General features: G+C 44.7%; 1 protein-coding gene across 5 annotated transcripts in view; it reads right to left on the bottom strand.

Annotated features, from left to right (window-relative positions):
- The window catches only part of KCNIP1 (potassium voltage-gated channel interacting protein 1), a gene marked incomplete at both ends in the record, with an annotated part of 357573 nt that overhangs the window by 55252 nt on the left and 275460 nt on the right, over window positions 1-26861 (bottom strand). The window lies entirely within an intron of this gene.

Raw genomic sequence — 26861 nt, forward strand, 5'->3', positions numbered from 1 at the left:
GATTTTGAGAACACGCTATGTTGGCAACAATGTGGGGAAAAGACACTCTCATGAATTGTGGGTGGGAATGTACATTCACACAACCTCTTGGGAGGGAAAAAAATACATCAGAAATAAATAGTGTATATACCCTTGGGACCTGAAATTTCACACACAGGGATGCCTACATGTGTGTGCAAGTATATATATGTGTACAGCATATTCACTGCGTCATTTGTTTATAACAGCAAAAGAGTGAAAAAAGTATATGCTTATCATTGAGCACACTGGTTAAATAAATTACAGTGCATACATAAAAGGAATACTATATAGCCATTAAAATTATATATCTTGTAAATTTAATTATAAATTAAAATTTATTCTCTTTTTGGAAGAATACTAAAAATATATAATTAAATGAAAATGTTGTTTAGTACATTACCATTTTAATTTTGAAAAGGGACAATTTACATTTTACCATTATCATTTTAATTTGGAAAGGGACATATACCCATACACATGCTGGCATATACATAACATATTTCCAGAAGGATAACTGATAATTGAGAATTTTAGTTGCTTCTGTAGGGTCTGGGGCCCGAGGGAGACCCACTATGAAAATTTCCTCCCGTGTGTGTAACTGACTTTAAACAACAACAATAACTAAATGTGAAAGTTCTTCTCTCCTTTCTTTCCTTCTTTGTGAAAGGGGGAGACATATTCTACATATCTGAGTGAGACTCAGGAAACTCTCGTCTTCTCTGCTCTGTAACTCCCCCATTGGTTCTATATATCAATCTCCAATTTCATTGGTGCCTGGGCAGTGCCTGGAGTCAGTCTATTCCAGCTTGTGAAAGCTGATTGTTAAAATTTCAGGAAACCAGCAAGACAGTCGTTACACCTTTGGTGGCTTGAAATCAACCACAGCAGGAGTATTTACACCAAGAAAATTGGCAAACACTGTAATTGAGTGCTTCCTCCCCCTCCTCACCATTACAGGTTTACCAGGACACCACTCTGCCATTCCAGATCCCACCTGCCCAAAAGGAAACCTGACAAATTCACCTGCCCAGGGGTTGTCCTGCCTTACTGTATTTTCTATTCTGTGGAGCCCTAGCGAGAGAAATACTTAACCCAATGAGCTTCGTGGTATTTTAGGCATTAGCACAGCCAGACATGAGGAACTAAGTTAGGAGCAGAGGTATTTCCAAGTTTCTGGTAAGTCAGTACTCTGTTCTCTTGCCTTCTCTATAAACTCTCCTGGTTTGCACTGCTCCTTCCTGCCTCTCTATTGCTTCCTTTCCAACAGCTCTCTACCTTTTAAGACTGGTGCTGTCCCTGACTTTCTCCTGCCTCTGCATTCACCCCCTTTGCAAGATTATGTATGCTCACTGCTCTAGATGTCAGCTCTGGGCAGATGACTCTGGTCTCAGACACATTTCTGCCCTGCATTTTTACCTGTTGTATTATTTCACCTTGCACAAAACATTCTCAGTTCAGTTCCACCAACATGTATTACTCAGCATTTGTTAGATGCAAGGCCAGATGCTAGAAACTAGACTTAATCCTTTGCCACTTTCTGGAATTTCTGGGAATAAACGACATGAGAAGGAGGAGTGGTGGTTCCCACTTTCTGCCTTTGCTGTCACCATGCAAGGACTTAAAATCGTTCAAGAATTCTGATCTCAAAGACAAGCGCCCTCCTGATTGTCTCCTAACCCTGAGCTTTAGGAACATCTGCCTCTCATGTGAGTTACGTCAAAGATAACCAGACAGATTTAACTACTATTTTCTAGAAATTGTGGGGTGCTTTACACAGGCCATTTCCCTGGATTCTCACAATATATCTGTGTGGGTATTTCCACTTTCCCAAGAAGATCACAGAGGGAAATTCAGGTCTCATAGGTGTACGAGTATTAAACCCAGGTCTACCTGCCTCCAAAGTCCACATTTCCCCACACATCCAGCTAATAAATGGGTATCTGTGGTTTGATACTCGTGAGAGATCCATGAATTGTTTATTAAAGAACCTGCTTTTTCTCACATCACATTTCCATCCAGCATCATGGGGTGTCTGCACAAATCTTCCCTCTACATGTAACCTCCCTTTAAAGTTTTATTGAATTTCCATCTTTCATTTGATGAGAAATTCTTACCCTAACGGGAACACTTATGGAATCCATTTCACAAATTGCTTTTTCTTATTTCCGTATAGATTGTAAGGTGAATATGTTTGCGTTGTAGATATCAGCCTGCATAGAATGGGACACTTTTCTCGCTTTGTCCCATTTTTTGGCCAAGAATCTTTGTTGGCCCTCTTCAATTCTTTATCAGCACTAGCAGGCAACTTTTCCCCCTCTGAGCTGTTTGCCATAAAGAAACAAAGGATTGGTCATTCATGAGACGTTCCCCCTGAGTGAACGTGGGGTGAAGGTGGTGAACCGACCTCATGTATCAGCTACCTGACTTGTTCTGACCCAGACACCACAAAACACAGGATTCCAGTTCAGAATTGTCAGTCTGACAAATGAGTACTGGCTATGGTTTTCAAAGTCCCTTAGGACTCTTGGGAACCAAGATTGTCACACTCACAAACGACTAGTGTCTATGTCAGCTCAGGATGCTATAACAGAATTCCATAGACTGGGTGGCTTCAACAACAGATACTTATTTTTCACAATTCTAGAGGCTGGGAAGTCTGAAATCAGGGTACTAGCATGGTCGTGTTCTGGCAAGGGCCTTCTTTCTGGCTTGTAAATGGTTGCCTTCTCGCTGTATCCTTACATGGTGGAAAGAGAGAGAGCTCTAGTTTTTCCTCTTCCAATAAGGACACTAATCCAATCATGAGGACCCCATCCTCATGACTTCATCTGAACCTTATTACCTCACAAAGGCCCCACCCCCAAGTATTATCACATTTCAAATTAGGGTTTCAGCATGTGAATTTTGGAGAGACACAGACAGGCAGTCCACAGCACATAGTTTTCACCAAACAATTGCAGGTACACAGAATCTCTGCGTGAGAATTTTAGCTCTGCCACCTGTGTGACCTGGGACAAGTCATTTAAATGTTCGCAGCCAGCCTCCTCACCTGTAAAATGGGAATACTCTTGGCACCCGTATCATAAGATTGTTGCAGTAATGAAGTGCGATAATGCCATAAACTGCTTAGCACAGTCCTGGACATGTAGTGAACGGCAGCGTGACATAGAGGTCCAAAGCAAGCCTCCAGGGTCACACTGCCTGCACTGACTCTTAACTCTGCCTCTTACTTAGTTCTGTGACTGCTGGTGAGTTACTTCACCTCTCAGTGCCTGAGTTTTCCCACTAGTAAAACAGATATAATCATAGTACATACTTCAGACAGTTGTGAAGACTGAAATGAATTAGTTATTATTCATAGAAAGAACTATATTAGTATCATTATCATTATTCATACACTCCAGGGGATCACCATCAGCTGGGTCCCATGGAAAAGTCACAGATTGAGTATGTACACGGAGTTTTGGAAAAAGCCTTTTCCATTGGGGGTTTGGATCTGGGGACAGAAAGGAATATTCTTTCAGGTATGGGAATAAGACTTTCTCTGGAAATTTCTGGGTAGCATGAACTTCAGTTTTCTAGCCACAAATCTTCCTTCCAGGCAAACGGTTTCAGTCGAGTCTGATTTGTTGCTGCTTAAATTCATTTATGTTGGCCCCCAGCAGTCAGAAAAAAAATTCTATTTTAGCTGGCTACTTCTGCTGTTTACAGCTTGCTTTTTGCTGTGTAAGCTGAAGTAAACAGAGGTGTCCTGTGGTACAGGGCCCCCCAAGATTGGAGCAGTTCACTTAGCTAACCGAAAACACATGGGCAACGCTGTGTTCACATTCACTTGACTCCGTAGGGCTCGCTGCTGGTATGTGGGTTTCTGTGTGCTTCTCCCAGTAACGGTAACATACTGTCTAAATCTCATCTGGATAAACTAATTTGGTAGAGGCCTCATCTTCTGGAATGTTCTGCTGCAGTTGGTATAAAAATAATGCCAATAATTGCATTTGGAGTTCTCTTTTCTTTAAAAGGTGGGAAAGAAATGAAAGAATTCCTCAGAGCACCATCTCAGAGCTCTCAATTCTACCAGAAGGCGAACTATTAACTGCAAGATGGTTATGATTCAGAGAGAAAATCATTACTATTCCCATTACTGGTCAAAATGCGAAAATGATTCTAGTGTTCTTTATCATAGCCCTTATCTTGGTGCTCTTTTGGGGGCACTGGCTGCATTTGTTTAAATTAGTTTTCTAATGAAGATGATAATTGTACAATAATTAAGTAATGATATATCTCTTCCTTCCTTCCTTCCATCTCTCCTTCATTCCTCCCTCCCTTCCTTTTTCCCTCCCTCTCTTTCCTCCCTCCCTCCCTTCCTCTTTTCCTTTCTCTCTCTTCTTTCTCAGATATTTACTGGGCCTGTGTTAGACACTATGCACAGATGAAGAGGAAAGCCTTTTCCATTAGGAGGGTCACAATGTCTAAAAAATGCTCTAGGATTTCTATTGGCCAGGCCAAAAAGTTCGTTCGGGTTTTTCCATAAGATGTTACGGAAAAAACCAGAATGAACTTTTTGGCCAATCCAATAATTGGCACAATTGTTTCACCTTTTACATGACTTCACATAGTGAGGTTTCTCAACAAATATTTGTTGAAAACTACTGTGCTTACTCTTCATAATAAACTTTCAAATCAGGGTGCAGCGTTATTTTCATTTTACAGAGAAGAAAACAGGGGCCAAGAGAGGGAAACTAAATGTTATCTGCATTTTTCATGGGTTGGACACTGTGTGGGACTTTCGCACAGGTTTTTTCCTTTTTCTTAATTATCGCAAGAATGAATACCAACTGGCAGAGGAAGCTCAGACACGGGTGTCCCAGGAGGTGATAAAACTAGTTGGTGGCAGAGCCAGGCCTGGGGTTCAGGTCTTCTGTGGGTTCTTTCATTGCGAGTATTCTCTGACTCCCCAGGACTCCGATCCTCAGTGGTCAGCAGTGGGGGCCATGAGGGGTAGAGTTCAGAGTTGGTCCTGGTCCCCGTTTATCCTGTTTCTTCTCAGTTCTTTCTCTCAGGCCCTTTGCTTCTCTCCCCAATGATAATAACTACAGTAACACAGCCATCCCACCCTGGGTTAGAGATTTTACACACTTCGTTAACGCACTCAGTCCCAACAATGATTCCACTTCTTCGCTAGTCATTATTGCTCCTGACAGCATATTTATGGGAAGGGGCAGATGCTGAAAGGCAAAAGCCTCAGTGCATGGAGCTGGAAGCCCTTCTCTCATAAACACATCACTGGGGAGAGATGACCTGCTTCAATCAGCTTCCCGTGGAATCCAATGGGGGAGTTCTCCACGCCTTGGGTCCCAGTCCCTCTGTGGGCAATTCTCAAAGGCAGATCTGTTTATCTGATTTTATCATCAGCTCCATGGAGATGGGGGGCAGGAGAGACAATGGGAGAAAAGCATCCCGGTTTTCTTCTTGGATTTTAGAAAACCCTCAGAAAAGATTATCTCAAGCACCTCACAAGATTAGTTTTAGGAGGATCTTGAGCCCTCTTTCAAGAATTCTGTGTCCTTTGGGATGAACTTCAAGACCTCCCCTCTTCCCTCCCCACCACACACCAAACTTCCAGCCTGCAGGACTCATTCTTCATTCTGCATCTCACCAGCATCTCTTTCCCCATCACAATCCTAGGCTGAGGAGGTGGAAGCATAGGTCTCTCTGCTAAACGCAGGCTAGAACGCAGGAGTTGATGCTTCCCGGCAGGCAAGAGTAATGAGCACATTTATTAACAAGTGCACAATGTTCATGTTGATTGTCAGCGTGAATCATTTTTTGGTTTGAGCAAAACGCAAGAGGGAGGGGATATGGGTATATATATATACATATAGCGGATTCACTTTGTTATACAGCAGAAACTAACACAACACTGTAAAGCAATTATACTCCAATAAAGATGCTAAAGACAAAAAAACCCTGAACTGTTGTCAGTGAACATTCATTTGTAAATAAAGCCAGGGAATAATGGCATTTAATAACCACCAACAGGGTTCAGTTTTTTACCTCTTTTGCTTCCTCAGGAGGGATCCAGGCTCCGTTGGAATTTCAACACACATTCTTCTCTTCCTTCCTTCCCTCCTCTCCTGCATTGCTTTCTTCCTTCCTGCCTTCCTCTCTCCAATATCATGTTCCCTCGGGCCCAGTGATACAACTGTGACTAAGATCAGTCTTGACCATCAAGGAGTCTCTGGTCCAGTGACTGTACTTCCAAACAGAACCACAGATGGGCACCAGTTCCAGCCAGCTTTCTTCTAGACCAAATGCATTTGACATTGACTTCCTGGCACAGAACTTGACTCGCACTGCCCTGCCCATTCCCTTGTCTCTCTGTTTCCTCACATGGAATGCTCTCTCCCTCCTCTGCCTGGCTAAAGCCAAATCAGTCATCTTCCAGAGCTGAGCTGAAGTCTGGACTCTCCACGCTCTCTAACCTGCTCTTCTTTCTCCAAATGCAGAGCACGTATTTGTCAATCGTGCTTTTTGGGGAAATCTCTTGCTTTAATTTCTTGCATTGCTAACTAACTCTCAGTTACAATTGTGAGAGTTCTTATTAATGCAGCAAGGTAGCATGGCATAGACACAAGGATGGGGATTTGAAGGCAGGCCTGGGTCTATTCATGTCTCTGACACTCACTAGCTGGATGACCTTCAAATGACTTGACCTTGCTGAGGCTTTGTTTTTTCACCTGAAGGTAGTGGTGCTTCCTGAGTCCTAGGACACCTCTGTGGCCAGGAATACAAGGATGGTTTCAAATACTCTGGCAGGAGCGTCCATCTTCGTTCCAGGAGCATCCCTTCCTACCCCCCAGGGATATACTTGTCCAGGGCCTGGCATAGGACAGTTCATGGGCTGAGCTTTGAAAACTGGAGGGAGGGATGTTTGCTTATGTGTTTACCTACCTAGTAGAACCCCAAATCCTTTTTTTATGGGATCATAGATTATTAGAGGGGAAGAGTAAACCAGAGGAAGCATCCTGAAGAAGTCTCCAGTGACCACTGATTCTCAGCCCTATAACACCTGAGAGATGACACATTCCTACTGGGGACAGTGGTCAAGGCAGTGACTCTTGCTTGGTGAAATGGAGAGTGACCTGGAGAGAGGATTTCAGAATCTCCAAGAGGCAAATATGCATAATTAGGAAAAGTTCCTCAAGTGATTTTTCTCTGTGCTCTTCCCTCATTAGAACTGATATACTCTAACTCCTTTAAAAAGTATTATAAAATATTTGAGACATAGAAAGAGGTATAAAAAATAATCTGATGAATACTCATATACCCATCTCCTAGAAATAAAGTTATACCAGTAGAGCTGAAGCCCATGCACCCTGCTTTGATTACAACCCCTTCCCCTCTAAAATAACCATATCCTGAATTTGGTGATTTTCACTTCCATGCATTTCTTTTTAGTTTTACTACACACACACACACACACACACACACACACACACACACACACACACACACATATCCCTTAAATAGTATATAGCATAATTTTACATGTTATTAAACATTACAAAGATAGAATCATATCACATGTAGGCTTCTGAAATCTGCTTTTATTTTTTTGCTCAAACCTATGTTTATAAAATTCATCCATGCTGGCATGTGAAACTGTAGTTCACTCATTTTCACTGTTGTATTATATTCCATTCAGTGGCTAGGCCATGATAAACACACCATTCACCTGTTAGCAGACAGTTAGCTTGTTACCTCTTTTCTGCTGTTGCAAATCTTGTGGCTCTGATCAGATTGAACATGCTTCTGACACACTTTTGCAAGAGTCCCTTTTGGGCAGCGGTTCTCAATGGCAATTTTGCCTCCAGGGGACACTTGCCAATGTCTGGAGACAGTTTTGGTTGTCTCAACTGGGGATGCTACTGGAATCTAGTGGAGAGAAGCCTGGGATGCTGCTAAATATCTTACAATGCACAGAACGTCCCTCACAACAAAGAAATATCTGTCCCCAAATGTCAAGAGTGTGGAGGTAGAGAAACTGCTTTAGGGGAGGAGTAGAACTGCTGTATTACAGGGTTTGTGCAACTTTGATTTAAATATTGCTACATTGTTTTCTAGAGTGGTTGTATTAATTTACACCCAAACTAATGGTATGTGTAAGAACTCCCATTCACCCCTACTTTATAGATTAAAAACCCGAGGCCTGGTAGAGGCATGGAGTGACTTGGACAAAGGTATGGAATGATAAGGACATTATAAAACTTTGACAAAGACATGGTGCTATGTTTTCCCAGAGAGAACACATCAAAGGAATATAAATCTAGTCCTTCAACGCAAGAGACATTACAAAGTGTCTATCATGTGCCAGCAATTATTCTTTACATTCATTGTCTCTAATATTGCAAAACCGTAGAACTTAGTATCAGAGAATAGCACAGCACACTTAATAGCATGAGCTTTGAAGTCAGATAGACCCAGAGTTGTGTCCTAGAACAGTTATTTACTAGCCCTGTGCCTTGGGGAAGTTACTCGACTGCTCTGAGCTTCAGTTTCCTCATCTATAAAATGGGGATCATAATAGTACCTACATCATACTATTGTTGTGAAAGAAATAATGCAATAGGTGATCCATGAATATTAGCTGTCATCATCATCATCACATCATCACTGTCATTTAATAGAATAGAGCCTCTGAGTTTAAGTAAGTTGGCAAAAGGTTACAGCTAGTATGTGGTAGAACTAGAACTAGAATTTGAACTCAGTTCCATCTGACTCCAAAGTCCATCTCATTTTAACTGTCACGATGCCTCCCTAAGAGGGGAGGACTCCTAGCCCCATCCCAGTAATTTGGACTTTTTTTGTGGGGGGGAGGGTGGGTGCAACCCATATGAATTATTAAAAGTCAGACTCTGTCAAAAACTTTTAAATAACACATTTTAATGGTTTCATGAATATTTAGTAACTCAACTAAGTAAAACAAATGCTGCCGAGACATCAGTCCCCTGGGGACCTGCTGTAATAGACAGACAAGGATGATCTGTAATTAGAACATGGACTGCATGCAAATGGTGGGTCTGCAGAGTCTCTTACAGATTATGAGTCTTGTCTTTACCACATTATTGCTATTAACCTGCCCATCCCTGAAGACAAACCAACTGAAACCTATCACCTCTGCAAAGGATCACAAATTTAAAGTTAATGGTGTCAAAATGAATGATGCTTGCCTTCCTACATCCAGTTTGCAAATCACGTCCTCCAATTTCCCGCCCCCCCCCATTTCCTCCTGGGAAGACATTTGTCTTTAGAGGTTGGCAATGAGGCATTTGCCATTACATACGTTCTGACATATTTTACATATGCTCCAAGAAGCCGGAGCTAAATTACACTGGTGAGTTATTAAAAACAGCTCTCAATGTTATTATTATTTATTGCATTTCCAACTCTCTGCAGCAGCTGATTACACTGCTTAATCTTGTATTTTTTTTAATTCTCCACCCTGAAATGAATTCTCCCTGCAATGAATAAGCAAGGTCCATCACACCAAGTGCCCTTTGGAAAAGAAAGTTTGGATTCTGTAAAGTAGTTTGATGGACAGCCCTGGAATCGAGCCTGTTTCCCCAGGCTTAATCCTCTGTTTCTGGGGAAACAGAGGCTAAATATTTCCCATGAAGTATGAACATCTCTTCTCCAAAGCATTTCCAGAGGGAGTTCTCCAAATCACAGGTCTCACCACACCAGTCCCTTCCATACAGTGTCCACTGCCATCTTTGGCTGTCATTGAAGGTCCTTGGTGATCTGGTCCCTGCCTACCTCCCAACATCACCTCTCACAGTACCGCCTTTCCATCCAGGGCACAGTCATCACAGTCGCTTGTGTTTCTTACCAGGACCAGTCTCTGCTTTCTGAGCTTTCCCACGTGCTGGTCCTTTCACCTGAAATTTTTCCCCCACCCTTATTTCCTTTCCCAACACCTTTTCATTTCAGACTCATCTTAGGAAATATCTCCTTTGGGAAGCCTCCCCAGTGGGGAACACAAGCGTTTCTTACCTGCTTCCATGAAACCCTGCACTTACATCTATTGCAGCACTTGGCACACTGTATTGTCATTATGCATTTATGTATCTGTTTCTTGTCACACGGTGGACTGCTTGGGAGCAAGGGTAGATCTCGGTTGTTTAAGCTCCCAGAATAAGGCCTAGCCCAAGTGCTTCAGAAATTAAGAAATCCCAAAATGGAAGCAGTAGAGTGGAGTGGAAAGAGACAAAACTCTTGAATTAGGCATTTATTCATTCAATCATTCATTCAGTCAACAAATATTTATTAAGTATCTATTATGAGCCAGGCACTGTGCTAAGCAATAGAAATACAATGATTAAGAATCAATGGTTATAGTGCTAACGGCCTAATGGAGGAGAGGTACATGATTCAAATAATAGCTCAAGCATGTAATTACAAGCTGTGGTAAGTGCCATAAAGGAAAAATATTCAGGGCTATGACAACATAAACGTAGGACCCAACTCAGGCTGGAACTGGTGTAGGGAGTTTCATCAGGGATGCCTTCCTTGAGAAAGTGAGGCTTGAGCTAATTGCTGAAGGATCATAAGGCGACAGGTAGGGCAAGAACATTTAAGGAAAATATTGCATGTGCAAAGGTCCTGAGGTGAGTGGGATCCTAAGTGTTGAAGAGGTGTTTGGGAACTGACTGAAGGCTAGTGTTAGAGGCAGGGAATGGGCAGGGCCGGAGGATGTGGAGACAGAAAAGGCTGGGAGGCACCCTAGGGTAGGCCACGCAGAGTCTCATAGACTGTGTTAAGGATTTGTTTATCCCGGGCACAATGGGTTTTAAGCAAAGGAACATCATCATGAGTGTATGTGTCTATGTGTGTTGCATTTTATAATGTCTGCAACGTAGAGGACAGAATAGAAAGTGACAAAGTACACAGAAATTGTGGGTGATGTACCTGCAGACTGCCTCAGATAACACAGTGGTGGCAAGGTGGAGCTGGGACCACATGGAGGTGGGAAGCCTTCTAGAGATCCTCATGGAGATAGCTTGACCATATTTCACGGTCATAAGCCCTGTCCAGGATGTCCCCCTCCCAAAGCAGAAGACTGTACTGGTGAAGCCTCAGCCTTCCCTGGGGTTAGCTGGTTTGGGGGGGGGGTCTCTGTTTTAGAGTTGAGCTCTTCTGGGCTGTCATACTTGAGCTCAGGTTAGCTCTATAATTTATATTTATGCCTCTAGGATAAAGAGGTCAGAGAACTGGACTTTAAATTGTAAGTTCTGCCTCTAAGAACTTCTAGGTCTTAGAAGGGTTAGGTCGGCTCCAAACTAGACTTAATTTGCTACCTTGAGAAGAATGGGACCTTGGGATGTGGTCTGGCTCACCTTTTCCTTCCTTGCATCCCTCCATCCATCCATCCATCCATCCAACAAATATTCACTGAGAAAATACCAGAGGAGGCTCTAGAACCTGGTCTCTTGATCCCTAATACGGTACTTGTTCCGCCCTGGTCCACACCTGTCATTATGCGTCAGTGTCTCTCAGCTATTGTGAAGGAGATGAAGTTTGGTCCACAGACTGTCACAGAATTTTGCTCTTTCAGTTCTTTGGTTGCTGAATTGGAGCACCAGGCAAACCCTGCATTCTTCTTTCCCAGTTTAATTGGCCCATTATTTTAAACTTTTGTAGATAAGGGAATAAAAAAGTCAGTGGAATATTGTATTCATCACATTCAAATTAATATGCTTCATTACCATAAAGACAAGGAGTGTGGTTGCAATATTTTCTCAAAACTTTTAATTGAACAGAACATGGGAGGGGGGAAAACCGAAAATGGAAACCACCAAGCTCAGATGCTGTTTTTCACTTTCTCAGAATGTGTGCTGTTTGTGATCTGCTCATCTTATTAGTGTTAATTATGAGCTAAAATAAAATGGCATTTAACACTGTGCTGAGACTTTAATTAAAGCCAAATCTCCATACCCAGTAACTCTCTGAAGTCCAAGGTAGTTATTCTAAAAGGGTTTAAATTTCTGCTGGACCAAGAGTACACCTATACCCACTCATTCCCCTGCTGTGTGAAGGCTGCTACTTCTGGAAACCATCCATCCATCCATCCATCCCTTCAACAAATAAAATTTTACTTTAACATTTAAACTTTAGGGACCCTGGTGGCATAGTGGTTAAGAATCCTCCTGCCAATACAGGGGACACGGGTTTGATCCCTGGTCCGGGAAGATCCCACATGCCGCTAGAGCAACTAAGCCCGTGTGCCACAACTACTGAGCCTGCACTCTAGAGCCTGCGAGCCACAACTACTGAGCCCGTGTGCCACAACTACTGAAGCCCGTGTGCCTAGAGCAACGAGAGAAGGTACCGCAACAGGAAGCCCGCACACCGCAATGAAGAGTAGCCCCCGCTCGTCGCAACCAGAGAAGCCCATGTGCAGCAACGAAGACCCAATGCAGCCAAAAATAAATTAAAAAAAAAACTTTATATATAAAAAAAACATAACATTTAAACTTTAAAGTAGTTTTGGGGGAAGAAGACAAGTATTTGTTAAGGTCCGCTATATTTATTACTTCAAATATATTATCTGAAGCCTAATACAGCACCAGTAATATAAGGAACATTCAAGTAAGGGTAGTTAGTAGTATTGTATACATTATCTCATTTAATCAACAAAACAGTCCCATGACACGGGGACAGATTACTATTATATCTATTTTACAGGTAGTAAAACTGGGGTCCAGAGAGATTAGGTGACTTGCCTAAAATCGTATTCATTCCATCTTTTCCTGCTTTACAATGCGAAGCTAGAAAGAGTCTAAATTCATCTAAATTCATTCATTCGTTCAATCATTCAACAAATATAGATCACCCACTCTGTGCCAGGATCAACGCTGGGGCCTGGAGGGAGCTCAGTCCCACGGCTTCCAGAGTCAGTGGGGTAGGTAGACATTAGATGGAGATGACAAATCCATGTGCTGGGTGCTGAGAGAGAAGCAGAAGACCCAGAGGAGCATGACACAGGGGCACCCAAGTCCAGCCTGGGAAGGGTTCTCCAGAGGTAAGACTAGTGGAACAATTTCACCCAGGATTCCTACAGAAGGACCCAGTCAGAAGGGTGGCCTAATAGCTCTTCTTCCAGGGCCTCTGGCAACCCCAAGCCCAGCTGCCCAGCAGCAAACATGGCACAGTGCTCAACTAGCCAGACTGCAAGTGGGCCTCCTTTAGATCCCTGGAAACTATTCCCACATAGCATGTCAATGATTGACCACAGTCACCAGGGCTGCTTGGCATCAGACACCATGGATAATGTTGACACATCAGTGCCTGGCATGGACTAGGCACTAATACATATATATATATATATACACACACATACATACATACATATATATATGCATATATATATATATTTTTTTTATTTATTTTTTTTTGCGGTATGTGAGCCTCTCACTGCCGTGGCCTCTCCCGTTGCGGAGCACCGGCTCCGGACGCGCAGGCTCAGCGGCCATGGCCCATGGGCCCAGCCGCTCCGCGGCACGTGGGATCTTCCCTGACCAGGGCACGAACCCGCGTCCCCTGCATCGGCAGGCGGACTCTCAACCACTGCGCCACCAGGGAAGCCCCATTAATACATATTTGTATTCCCTTCCTCCCCTGCCATGATTCCTCAACTCTGTCTGGTTCCTGGGTTCTGATACCTTAACTGGGCTCCCCCACTACATGCCACAGTCTCTTTATATGGAAGAAAAGTCGACCCAGGAGAGCAATCACTGATATGGTCAGGGTCAGGGATTTCTAGGGCTGACTCATTGCTTAATGCCAAGGGGCAAGGCAGTGGCCCAGACCAGGGCAAGCCACCTGCTCCACGTCAAACAACAGAACCAGAACTTGGACCCAGGACTGCTGACTTCAGTTTGGTGGTATTTCCCTTTTCCTAACAGAGCCCAGTGGGGAACATTTTAGGAGATTCTCTTACACTAGGCGGGAGGTCAGGATGCTGTCGAAAGTGATTTTTGCCCATAGATTAGCTGCCTGTTTGCCCAACTTTGCTTTACTCCTCCTCAGGAACCTTGCTGCAGAGGGACTGTGTGACTTGCCCCATCAGCTCAATGCTTAGCCCCTCAGAAGTTTCTCCTTTTAAGCTTCATCTTCAGGGAAAAGGGAAGCAGTTTCAAGGAAAGTCATATCTTGCTTTTGGCATCCCCACATCTATCCCCTGTGATTGTTGTTTTTAGGGGTGAAACCTGTGACTCAGAGTGGCCAGTTGCATCCTAGGGTCCCCTCACAGTGATTAGCTCTGGGAAGGGCACATGACTTGATCACTATGAACGTTTGGGATTCAGTTACATGAGCCAAAAAGTCCCTTTAACTTAAGCAATTTTAAGATAATTTCTCTGTTATTTGCAAGCTGAAGAGTTCTGAATGATGAAATAACAAAAATAGTAACTGATATGAACTGAGTGCTTACTTTGTGCCAGATACTGTTTGAGTTCTTACTTTTGTGAACTTATTTAGTATTTGCTGCAACCTTATAAGTACGTAATATGGTTATTCTTACATTGGGCCTGGTGAGGTTAGACAACCTACTACTGTATAAAGGGGACCTGGCAGGTAGGTGATGGATCTGGGATTTGAACCTGGGCAGCCCAGCTCTAGAGCCCATGTTCTCGACAGCAATGCAAGCCTATCCCTAGGTGTATATTCTTTTCAGTTAGACCCCAAGGGCCCTCTTTTCCATTTGCTGGTCTTGTAGAGAGGCAGTTCCTCTCCCATCTGCTCAAATTCTTGGGAAGGATCAGATCAGTTTCATGAGGTTCCCGTGGAGGAGGCAATTTGCTTGTGCAAATATTATACCCCAGAGGCCTGCCCACCACACTAAGCCTGCGCTTCTGTCATTAAGGGATGTATTTCTCTGGATTATTAATAATAATGGTAACTTAAATAATAATAGCTTTTACGTGTTGAATACCTGCTATGTTCCAGGACCTCTTTTAAGCACGTTGTACACATTATCTCATTTAATCCTTAGAAAACAGGAAAAGTGCAGTCAACGATGGTGCCCAAGGTCACTGAACTTGGAAGTATTCTTATCCTCACAGCGTGTTGGAGGACACGCCCTGACTCCTGGGCCTCTTGGACCTATGATCGCCTAGAGGGAGAAGTGGGCAGAGACCCAGTGAACAGGCAACCCAAGATAGGCCAGAATGACTCATCTGCTGCAACCACAGCTGTGAGGCACGGAGGAAAACCAGTTCCCCACTCCCTGGGGATACCCCTTGGTCTGATGGAGAAGATCAAGAGTGAAAGGACAGAAAGGACTCCTCAAGGGCCAGCAACTAGCAGAAGAGACCAGGTGAAAATACCCCGAAATGTTAGCTGTGGCTTTCTCTGCTGTTGACTGATTAGGAATACTCATCTTCATCTGTATTCTGTCGCATAGTTGCTAAATTGTCCATAACAAGCATGACTTATCTTTATACTCATAAAGAAAATGAAGCGAAACAACAACCCATTATGAAAATTAATACAGGATTCTCCAATAAAAGGAATCCAGGTTCATTGGAGAAATGGCTGATTCTAGGGCTGGGGTAGGAAATATATAAAATGAGCCTAGAGCATCTTGTATTGCCAGAAAGTAAGGAAGTGCTCAAAAACCAAACAAAAAAACGTACAATGACGGGGGTATGTCAAAGACACACAGGAGCCAACTGAGAGAGCTCCCAATGGCCAAAGGTGGAACAATTTGAGCAACAAAAAACGTAAAAGAATACTGGATTATAACCCAAAGTATAAACATAAATACCCCTGAGTCCATACTAATATAAACAGGTCTCTTGTGCCGGAGAATTCCAAATAATTGATGTAGACACTCCACCCCCAAGGACGTAGAGCATAACACCCCAATCCTTAGGTGCGGGTTAGGCGTGGCAACTTCCTTCCAAAGACGACAGTATGGAAAAGGGGAGGGAGAGAAGCTTTACAGAAGAGAAACCTGACAAACACTACCACTGCCAGGTGATCAAAGTCAGCACCATGACACGCCACGCTGATCGTATGTATCCTTGACATGATGTGATGGAAATGGCACCTTACCCCTGTGGTCCTCCTCCCCGAAGCTAGTCAAAGCGTGAGGAAAACTTCAGATAAGACCCAACTGAGGGACGTTCTACAAAACTACACGGTAACGCCTCGAAACTGTCAAGGGGGAAACGTCTGAGAAACTGTCATAGCCAAGAGGAGCCTGAAGGGACAAGGTGACTAAACGTAGTGTGGTACCCTGGATGGGATCCTGGAACAGAAAAAGGACATTAAGTAAAAACTAAGGAAATCTGAATTAAGTATGGACTTCAGTTAATAATAATGGAGCAATGTCGGTTCATTAATCGCGACGATGCGAAGGTGAGATGTTAATAGTAGGGGAAGCTAAGTGTGGGGTATATGGGAACTCTCTACTAGTTTGGCAAATTTTCTCTAAATCTAAAACTATTCTGAAATAAAAAGTTTATTTAAAAAAGTCCGGAACAGGGAGTGGCAGTGGTAGCAGATGCGTATTAAACAGGCTTGGGGTGATCACTCAGCCCCAGTAGCAACTCAGCCGGAAGAAGACACTGTTTAACTCCCAGTGACTTTGCCTTTGCCTTTTTTTCCTTAGAAAAACCTGGACGTCTGTAAATAAGCCTCTTAGCTGGACTAGAAGGGAACAAGGTTATTGTATTTAACTGGCCTCTCCCCAGGTCCCACAGAGATCGCCTGGCAGTTAAATTCATTAACTTGGTATTTTCTAATGATTAACACTGATCAATAATCTGCTGGGTCTGGTCCTTAAATCGACTCCCCCATTACTAAGGATGAAAGCACCATTTTATTATCAAGCCCTGGACCTTTTGCAGAAAAGGCTTCTGAGGTTTTGGGCTTCCATTCCCACTGCTGCATATCAGGTTAATTAAAACTCCCACTCAGGTCCCCCAAGCCTCATGCCTGTGACTTGGAACAATATTAGCTGGAGGGAAAGACATCTCGAAAAATGGGTTAGAGTCTTTCACTCAGTGAGGCACTCTGTTATTAAGTCAACTAAGTTTTATTGAGAACCTACTAAGTGCTCCAGTCTCTGCTCAAATGACCTGTCCTTAGAGAGACCCCACCCACTTTACCACTTTATCTAAAATGTCACTGCCGACATGCTCTCTGGCTGCTGTCTTAGTTTTCGTCACTACTCGCTAATATATTTAACATACTTTCTCACTGTTGTTTTTTTTTTTGTTTTGTTTCCCCACTAAATCGAAAGCCCCACGAAGGATTAATTCTAAAGGTGATGGAGGGCCGTGGAAAGTAGCATGGTAGGACTTGTGTTTTGGAAAGATGACTCTGCCTGGAGTGTGTGGACAGGACTGGAGCAAGGTGTAGACACCGTTGGAGGAGGGTATAGACAGGCCTGGAGGCGAGGGCAGGAATGAATGCACAAGGCCAGGGGAGGCAGTTCAGAGATCTGGTGAGACTGCATGGTGTTGATGGGATAGAGAGGAGAGGAAGGTTGCTGCAGGTGCCAGGAGCTAGAATGGGCAGGACTTGTGGAATGACTGTCTGGGTGGAGAAGAGGGAGATTTAGACGATGACTCTCAGGTCTCTGGTCCACTGAGGCTGGGGACACTAGGGAAGGACACATGGGGAGATGACCTGAGATCAGATGTTATCGTATTTCCTGGGAAAGGGGCATTTGATGTGGAATCCAGAAAGTTCTCTTTCTGTTCTTCTAACTCTGATAGAACCCCCAACTCCTCGTCTTCTATAGGAGAAACCCTGGGGAGTGGGACTGAAATCCGCATTAGCTGGCCTCATGTACAAGCTGGGTGGGGAGAGAACACTGGTGGGAGTGAGGGGGAGGTGGGGTGGGAAATGATGCTCGGGCCACCTGCCTCCTGGCTCCTAGTCAAATGTGATGTAGCACAACTTCATCTCAAATGCGCATCTCACGCATCTCAAATGCGTGTCTGTATAGACACGCGATACAGACCTTTCTGTTGAATTGCAAAGAGATGCGGAGGGTGTAATATAGGGTGGGCAAGCCGTAACCCACGTACCTTTTCAGCCTCAACCCACTTCTTATCGCAGAGCTCAGGGTCCTCTGCTAGGTCAGGGAACACAGCTGCTGAAGGCTCCAGGTGGAGGTACAGGGCCCCCCTCTAACCACTCTGCTCACAGTCTTAAGACTTCCTCCTCCTGATTCCACAAAGAAACCACGATGGCTCTGTCATCTTGATTCACCTACTCCCAGAACCTTGGAGGGATCTTAAAGGGCATTAGCGTCATCCCCTTATTTACAGGCCAGGAGAAGGCAGACGTGCCTCAGCCAGCGTCAGACAGGAAGTTGTGCTGGATGTGACCTTCCAAGTCATGTATGTCATTGTACACACATGGACAAACTGTCATGTGTCCCCACGCCCACGGACATGCGCTCTCAGGGAAACACACATACAGACCCTTTCTTGGACTCCCTCTATGTGCTTCAGGCCATGGACAACCCCAAAATGTGTAACGTCAGCCTTGTCTGACCTCTCCTCTGAGCTCCAGACTCATCATCAGCTCAGTACCTCCACCTAAATGGCTAATAGGGAGCTTAAACATAACAGGTTCAGAACCAAACCCTGGATTTCTGTCTCATTAAAACTGCTCCCAACTAAATCTTCCAGAAACTGACAACTACCTCATGTCAAAAGCCTAGGTGTCATCGGAAGAGGCTTCTCTTTTCTTTACCTTTCCAGTCCCCATGCAAACGCCCAGAGGGACCTGTTGGCTCCATCTCTGAAATATATCACAAATCTGTATTTGTTAACCTGCCTTGGTTCTCTAGCAAAGTGATCTTCCTGTATGAAGAGTTAGCCTGTGCTGGTTCCATGTCTAGGACACACCATAAAGAAGGAGCAAGGGGCAGGCAAGGGCAGGGGTCACTGAACCCTGCTGGTGGTGGCGGGGAGCGTATAGACCAGGCATAGCCCAGGGCTCCACCTTGATGGGTCTCTGGGGGCCAGGTGGGAAGGAAGCAAGAGAGAGCCTGGCCCACTCTCACCACGTTCAGATTCTCTAGCCTAGAGGCAGATGCCAAGCGCAGGGCGGAAATCCACATGTGTGTGGAACAGGGAAGCTGGGACAGAGGCCCTGGGCCTGGAGTCCTGATCTCCTCTTATGCTGGGTCTTTAGCTGCCACCCAGCTAGTTGGGGAGACATGTAAGGGCAAGTATCCACGAACTGGGCTTCTCATTACAGAAACTATCCATCAGAAGCATTATGCGCTCAACTCCAACTGGCACTGCCCTGGGACCTGCTTTAAGCAGACAAATGACTGCCTTGTATAAAAATCATTCTCCTTTAAATATTAAGGGCAAAGCGTTTTCCACTTTCTTTGATGTGGCTTTTATTATATCTTGAGGGGCAAAGACTTCCAATTTCAAAATGGAAATCATTGAGAAACATGATTGAATTTGGGAAACAGTTTTACAGCCAGCGGTTCTGGACTGTGTCAGAAGTTCTGAAAGCTATAAATAGATCTATAATTCATTCAAACCTTTTGGAGCTCTGAAAAGTGACTGGGTCTCACTTTGTCATGCACCTGACTTAGAGTGCCCTGTCACTTCAGGTCTGTAATGTTCTACGTCCTTTTAGGACTAGGAACAACTTGAGATAAGCTTATTTCCTGGTACCTTTCTCCACACTCCTCCCACCTCAGTGGGTCATGGGCAGGATTAAATGGGCTAGTGTGCACCAAGACATAGGCCAGAGTGGCCAGTAAATAGTAGGTCTTATCATCATTCTCATCTTGGGACCCCAAAGGGGCCAAGAAAAAATCTAGGGGGTTACTAGGAGATGAACAGCAGAGTCATGATGAAATGGAAGTAATTCCAATAGTAAAGCTCTTCTCTCAAGGTTAAAGTTCTGAAAGGCGATTAAAGCATGGAACGAAAAGGCGAGGAGTCTGGTTCAGAGTCTGGTTTAAGACAAAACGCAGAAGGTTCCCTGTGCTGTGCATATTAGTTCTTCATTCCCCTCCACATACTTTGGAACATGCAAGATATTTTCAGCCATGGCAAGACTCCGGGTGAGCCTTCAGGAAAGAATTCTCTAAAGAAACAAGGGAAAAAGAAGAAGGGAATTCTCCAAGAAGTGTCAACAATGCTTCTCTCTGGGTGGCAGGAATTCAGGTGACTCGTTTTTTTCTTCTCTCTAATCCTGTGTATTTTCCAAGTTCTCCTTAATGAACATAGATTGCATTCACAACAAAACCCCAGGTTTCTTGCATTCTCTCTCGTGTGTCCCCTGCACCCTCCCACACCTTTGTAATGAGTCCCTTGGAAATATCCTAATTTGGGTTCCCATCTGTTTCTTGTTGGGATCCTGAGATACACTTCCCCTACATAGAAGGTAATTGTAACCATGAAGAGAGCAAAGCAAAACAGTGTCATGAAATTCTAGTGAGAGGCGGCTGCTTGTCAAAGGCTTTTAAAGCCCTGCTTGCCTTATTTTGGTTATTAAAAAAAAAAAAAAAAAGTGGATGGGGAAGACTAGCTTGTATTTGAGAAGTGTTAGAGGCACGCCGGCAAGAAATACAACTTGTCTTCGAAGTACACAGAATGGAAAGAGAATATGGCCCATGTGTCTCAATGTTTTTGACGCTGGGCCCCTGCACCGCCTAAACAATCTCACGGACCACAGACCTCGTGTTTCTGGAAACATCAGCTTAGAGGGCTGCTCATGTTCTGCCTGTTGTGAGACTGTCGAGTTTGTAGGCTCCCAGGATCCAGACAAGAAAACCTGAGAAGTGTCACGTGTTCAGACCCATTGTGGAAGACATTGTTGTGTTGGAAATTTGGGACTGATGCAGCCTTTGGTGTGACCCTTCTCAAGGCAAATGTGATCAAGTCACTGGCCCTATTCATTTTTTCCTACATTCACTCCCTCACTCATTCACCAGATACTTCCCACATTCCTGCTGCAGCCTTGCAGGTGCCGTGCTGGACGCTGTGGCCTCAGTGGAGCACAAGACAGACCCTATCTTGGCTCCCCACCAGCAGCAAGAAGGGAAGGTCTTTATACCCGTGGGAGGTCCCCGTAATCTGCCCTTCCCCCTCCGCTTCTAAAACCCATCTCCTGCCATGTCTAAGAAAAGTGATGGCTGGAATGACATCCCGTACTCTTTTGCCCTCTATAGAATTCCCCAGGCTAATTTTTTTTTTTTTTTTTTTGTCTCTGTGCTTTTGCTTGTACTGATCCCTTTGCCTGCGATGTCACTCCTTTAGGCCCAGCTCGGGGGACCTTCTCCATCACCTCCTTAGAGACCTCTTGGATGGGCCCTGTGGGGGCTCCTATTCCAGCAGTTACCACATTCGAGGCCTCGTCTATTTCCTTCCTGGGGTGTGCTCCCCAGTGAAGGAGGTGTGAAGCCAGGGAACCCCAGAAATGCAGGCTGCAGGGTCAGGCCCAGAACTGTCACAAGGACTGAAAATAGAAGTTAATTCTAGGACACTTGTTGCACACTTGAGTCTGTGCACTGAGATTCATTCCTGGAAAAGCGGGAGGAAGCTTTTCACAGGGCCTGGCTCATATACATGCCCCGTAACTGAACGGAGCTGCTGCCCATTAATAGGACAGGGCTCCCAGGGGCTTGGAGGGGCTGACAGGCCATGTCCTCCTTGGCCCTCCCCCTCAGAACTGCTCTCCTCTGGCTGCTTCAGGAAGTCAGGATGGCCAGAGGCGAGAGCCCTGAGGCTTGCAGTGGGAGGAAAGGACACACAAGGTCAGTGCCAGCCTGTTCTGCCCTCGCTCTTCCCCTCACTCCAGCTCCTCCACACCAGCCCTTTGGGGCCCCAAGGCCTTTCCAAGCCCAGCCCTTGTTCCAACCACCCACAAGCTTTCTCCCAAATGCAGATCTTCTGCCCTGTGGCAGCATCATCGGTCAACAAGCAAGATGACTGACTGCTCTGAGAGGGACCCACTTCCAGCATAGGATTCTCCCCATAGCAGGAGCACGGGAATTAACCTGTGCTATATATAGTTGAGGGGACAGGGTTCCTCCGGGAAGCATGTCAGTTCTCAGAGCACAATGGCAATCAGAAGTGGAGTGAAAATAGGGTTGAGATCCCAGCCACAGAATGTGCCTGTTTTCATCACACTGAAAGCCAAGTCCCGCACCCGCCAACCCCAACTCTGACACACCACGGAGGGACAAAAGCAGTCTGGGCCACCTGAAAATGCAGAAGAAGTCAGCTCTGGAGAACTCACTATACTCTAAAAGGCCATCAGCGCACCCGGGACCTGTTTAGTGATGGTGGGCACAGTGTTTGGGGCTGGCCTTTCTGGGCAGAGCCACCTGAGAGTATAAGCAAACGTAGCCAGGTGGAGGTAAAGCTATTTTTACGTGAGAGGGAGGGAGGGAGGGAATATGAGAGAACAGTGAAAATTGAGTCGAGGAGAAATTCAGTCTTGCCACCTAAAGCAATGCTCCACAGTGACTTATGACCTCTCCTGCCTTGCCTTCCAAGCGGTACCTCTCCCAGAGCGCATCTCACCGGGCTGAGTGTGACCTGCTTGCCGACGTCAACAACCATCAGACCTATGTAGTTTTCATACAGCCTGGTCCCAATACATGCCAACTTCATCTAATGCACAGCTAACAGAGATTTCTCCTAATGTTGGAGGAAAAAAATGACTTTTGTTGGATGCATTTTGAGTTGGTATCTTTTCATGTATTATGTTTTAAGGATGATTTAGGGAATCTCAAGAGTAATTTTGATTATGCCCAGTTGTTACCTTTGGCCTGACTCCAGAGCCACTGAAGTCATTATTTTATAAACTTCTTCATTGTTAACTTACCAGTCCTTATTATTGTTATAAGTGGTGATGATGCAAACTCCATCCCTGTTTATTTTTGAATTGTTCCAAATTTCAGATTAACATGCTCCAAAATAATGGTTTTATGATACCCATTATAAATAGAGCTCAGAACCAGATTGTGTTAACATCATCTTACTACATTCCAAAAAGCCACGGAGAACATTTCACACCATTAACCAGATAATGTTAATGCAAGTCACGTACCTAAATGTGAAACTACTGACTCTAAGAATACTCTGGAAACGAGTTAACACTGTAATCATCACCAACAAATGACTAATCTAATTTAATCACAGGTTGACTTGAGCTCTATCCAGATGCCTGATATACAGGTGAACCATGCATAATATCTGCACAGGAAAGAGGAATGAACAAACCCAACAGTAGCTGGAATGAACGCTCTGTTTTAAATATGTTTTACCCTCATTAAATGCATTAATATTCATGAGTAAATGATTATATATATGAATTTCCTATGGTAATACCCCAGATTCAGCCAATCCTCCCTCTTTTTAAATGGATACCCAGCATCAAAGTACAGCATGATTTTATGGTGGCCAGAGAAGTATACACAGTTTTACAAATTTACTACCTCTTTGTGAACATGACTGGAATGTGAGTTCATTCAGGGTTTCAGGTGCAATTTACCCTTTGGGCTGTCCCCATGCACTGAGCCACAGAGCCTGACTCATGGTGGGTGCTTGGCAACATCTGACAAATGGTTCCACCTGAGGCCCAGTTGCCCCTCTCCATCAGTGTGCCTCCGAGAAGTCCTCCCTTTGGCTTAAGAGAAGTGGAACTGGTTTCTGTTACTTGGCATCAAATTAGGGATTTTTATGTGCACCCACAGCATGAGTCTGGATTGGGCAGGGAGGGTCTCACAAGTTATGGCGCAAAACCCCAGGTCAAACCCAGAGGAAGTCTTGCAGATCCAAATTTTACGACGATGATGAAGAGTGAGACGGAGGAAGCAAAGGAGGGGATACGCTCATTTCCCCCGCTTCCTGCGCTTTGCCAAGGTCACACCTGGTAGCAGGAAGACTTCTCCCACTCCCCAGGTACACACAACAAGACGCGAAATTCTGCGTCCAGAAAACTCTGACAAACGCCATCCCTCTTGACCAGCATTGACAGAAAAGGGGTCCAGAGCTGGGCTGTCTTTCCTTCACTTGCTAAGCAGCAGTCCTGCCTGGCTGGGGCTCTGCCTCTGAGACACCCAGCAGTCTCGCTCCCCACTCCTCCCCCTGGGGGTGGGAAGGGCACTGGGCACTCTGAATACAAGCCCAGACGTTCACTCCTCCTCCACGCCTCAGCCCACCTCCCTGCAATCTGGTGTGTGTTCTCTCATCCTAAGCAAGCAAAACTAAGAAAGAAAATCTGGGCATATGAATGTCTAGAACCAACCTAAATGGCTCTAAGCTTCTGGAAGGCAGGGACTGTGCCTTAGTTTTTGTTTTTTGTGGGGTTTGGAGGGGAGCAGTGTAGGGAGGGGGGATGCAGAGTGGTGTCAGGAAAAGTACTCAGGCTTTGCTTAACCAGTTCCAGCTTCCCCATCTGTAAAATGGGAATGCAGCAACTATCTTTCCATAGGGATGTTTAATGATAAAAAGAGAGAAGATATATGTAAAGCCAGTGGTACATGCCTGCCATGTCGTAGGTGTATAAATAGTAGATGGCAGCCCCTCCCTGCCCCAGCAGGTACCCTCGAGTTTGATAGCTAACGTCACTCAGACAAGCAAGTGTGAACACCTGCCGGCTTTTCCAACCCACCCGTCTGCTTTCCCCCTGAGGAGGCAGTGCCCCCCTTCCTCTGTGTCTGGCCTCCTCCAGGTCCTCTCTTCCTGGCCCCTGGGAACCCCCTTCCCCCAACACACCACCAAGGACTGCAGCTCTACCCTTCGCTCTGTCTCCTGCCCTCTCTCCTCCCCCACAGCCAGCCCCCTCCCCCATCACTCACCCTGACAGCCACAAGCGCCTATTTATTTGCCGACTAACTTCCTGGTGGTTTAATATCCCCTTGAATTACTGTACGATCTCTTTCAAGTTACATTTGATTATTTTTCACATTTAAAAACATGAACACAATTAGCCAACAATGGCGCGTGCCGTTACAGTCAGAAATAAAACAGTATTTGCAATATTATCTGTGCCTCTTAGACAAGGGCTCAGTCCCTGGAAATTACGTCTCCAGCATGGAGTGAGATCTGCCGTGATAGGTACCATATAAATGCATATGAGACAACAGATAGTTACAAAGGGAGAGGATGCTGAATAATTAATCCACTCGCCTCTCCAGGAACGTTCTTTATAAATCTGTCCCAGGCGGTCTTTTTTTTTTTTTTTTTAACAGAAGCAAATATTTAAAAGTAAAAAATAAATTATGTCCAGGAAGGAGAGATATAAAAAGAAAGATCAGTGGGAGAGAGATAGAAGATTATAGATGGTGAGCGTTCCAAGATTTCTGTAACATCACCCGGATGGCACTTGTAAAGGAGACGGATGAGGTGAGTCAGGATTGGTCTGGGATCAGATCTAAGCACTGGGTATTCATGCTGGATTAATGCTGTGCATGTTTTACCTGGGCCCAAGTTTATGCATAGTTGGAGAAGGAAAAACCCTCCAGGACGCATTTAGAAAAATTCTAGAAATCTCCCTTCCCTTGACACTACTGGATTGCCAAGAATCTCAGGATAAGTACAGGATTTTATGCGATCCGGTCCAAATTTGGCTTTGATTTGCATCCTTCCCTTGAGGGGTATTTACCACCTATCAAAGTGACTTGTCTGATCTCTGGCAGCTGTGACTGTTAGAAAGTTCTTCCTACAGAGACCAGAGTTGTCCCTCTGAGACCCACCTTTCCCTAGTTGTACCCCAAGAAGATCCCAAGTTCTCGGCCCTTCAGATATATTACCAGAGATCATGTCCCACCCACCCCTTCTCCTGGTTAGTGGGCCTAAAATTCCCCAGATCTGAAATTCCTTTGGGTTCAGAAGGTTCCTTTTATTATTTTCCTTTTTTTTTTTTTTTTTTGCGGTACGCGGGCCTCTCACTGTTGCGGCCTCTCCCGTTGCGGAGCACAGGCTCGGGACGCGCAGGCTCAGCGACCATGGCTCACGCGCCCAGCCGCTCCGTGGCATGTGGGATCTTCCCGGACCGGGGCACGAACCCGTGTCCCCTGCATCGGCAGGTGGACTCTCAACCACTGCGCCACCAGGGAAGCCCCCCGAAGCTTCCTTTTAAAATACACTCCTTGTACCAGTTACTCATAGCTTAGTGGGAACTATGGTGGTTATTCTCTTTGTTTATTTCAAATCTACATTCTTTATCAGACATACGCTTTGCAAATATTTCCTCTCACCCTGTGGCTTGCCTTTTCCTTTTCTTAAAAATATCTTTTGGAGCAGAAGTTACAAATGTTGATGAACTTCAATTTACTAATAGAGTGATGGTAAGAAAATCCTAAATTGGCAATTTCTTTAAAAGTTACGCATTCACTTATCATATGATCCAATAATTCCAACACCTCTCTTGGTATTTTCCCAAGAGAATGGAAAGTATTTGTCTATATAAAGACTTGTACATGAATAGCAGAGTAGCTTTATTTGCAATAGCCAAAAAATTGGAAATAACCCAAATGTCCATCGACAGGTGAATGGATGAACAAACTGGTACATCCATACGATGTAAACACAATACTACTTAGCAATAGAAAGGAATGAAGTAGTCAGCTAGGTAATAACATGACAATCTCAAAGTAATCACGTTGCGTGAAAAAAGCCAGATAAGAAAGAATACATATTGTGATTCCGCTTATATAAAATTCTAGAAAATGCAAACTATAGTGACAGGTAAGTGTTTGCCCCAGGTGGAGAATGACAGGATGGGGAGGCATGGAAGGAGGGGAATAAAAAATGGCATGGGGAAACTTTTGGGGT

This window comes from Leucopleurus acutus (assembly GCF_964270905.1).
Source record: "Leucopleurus acutus genome assembly, chromosome: 3".
NCBI classification, from domain to species: Eukaryota; Metazoa; Chordata; class Mammalia; order Artiodactyla; family Delphinidae; genus Leucopleurus; species Leucopleurus acutus.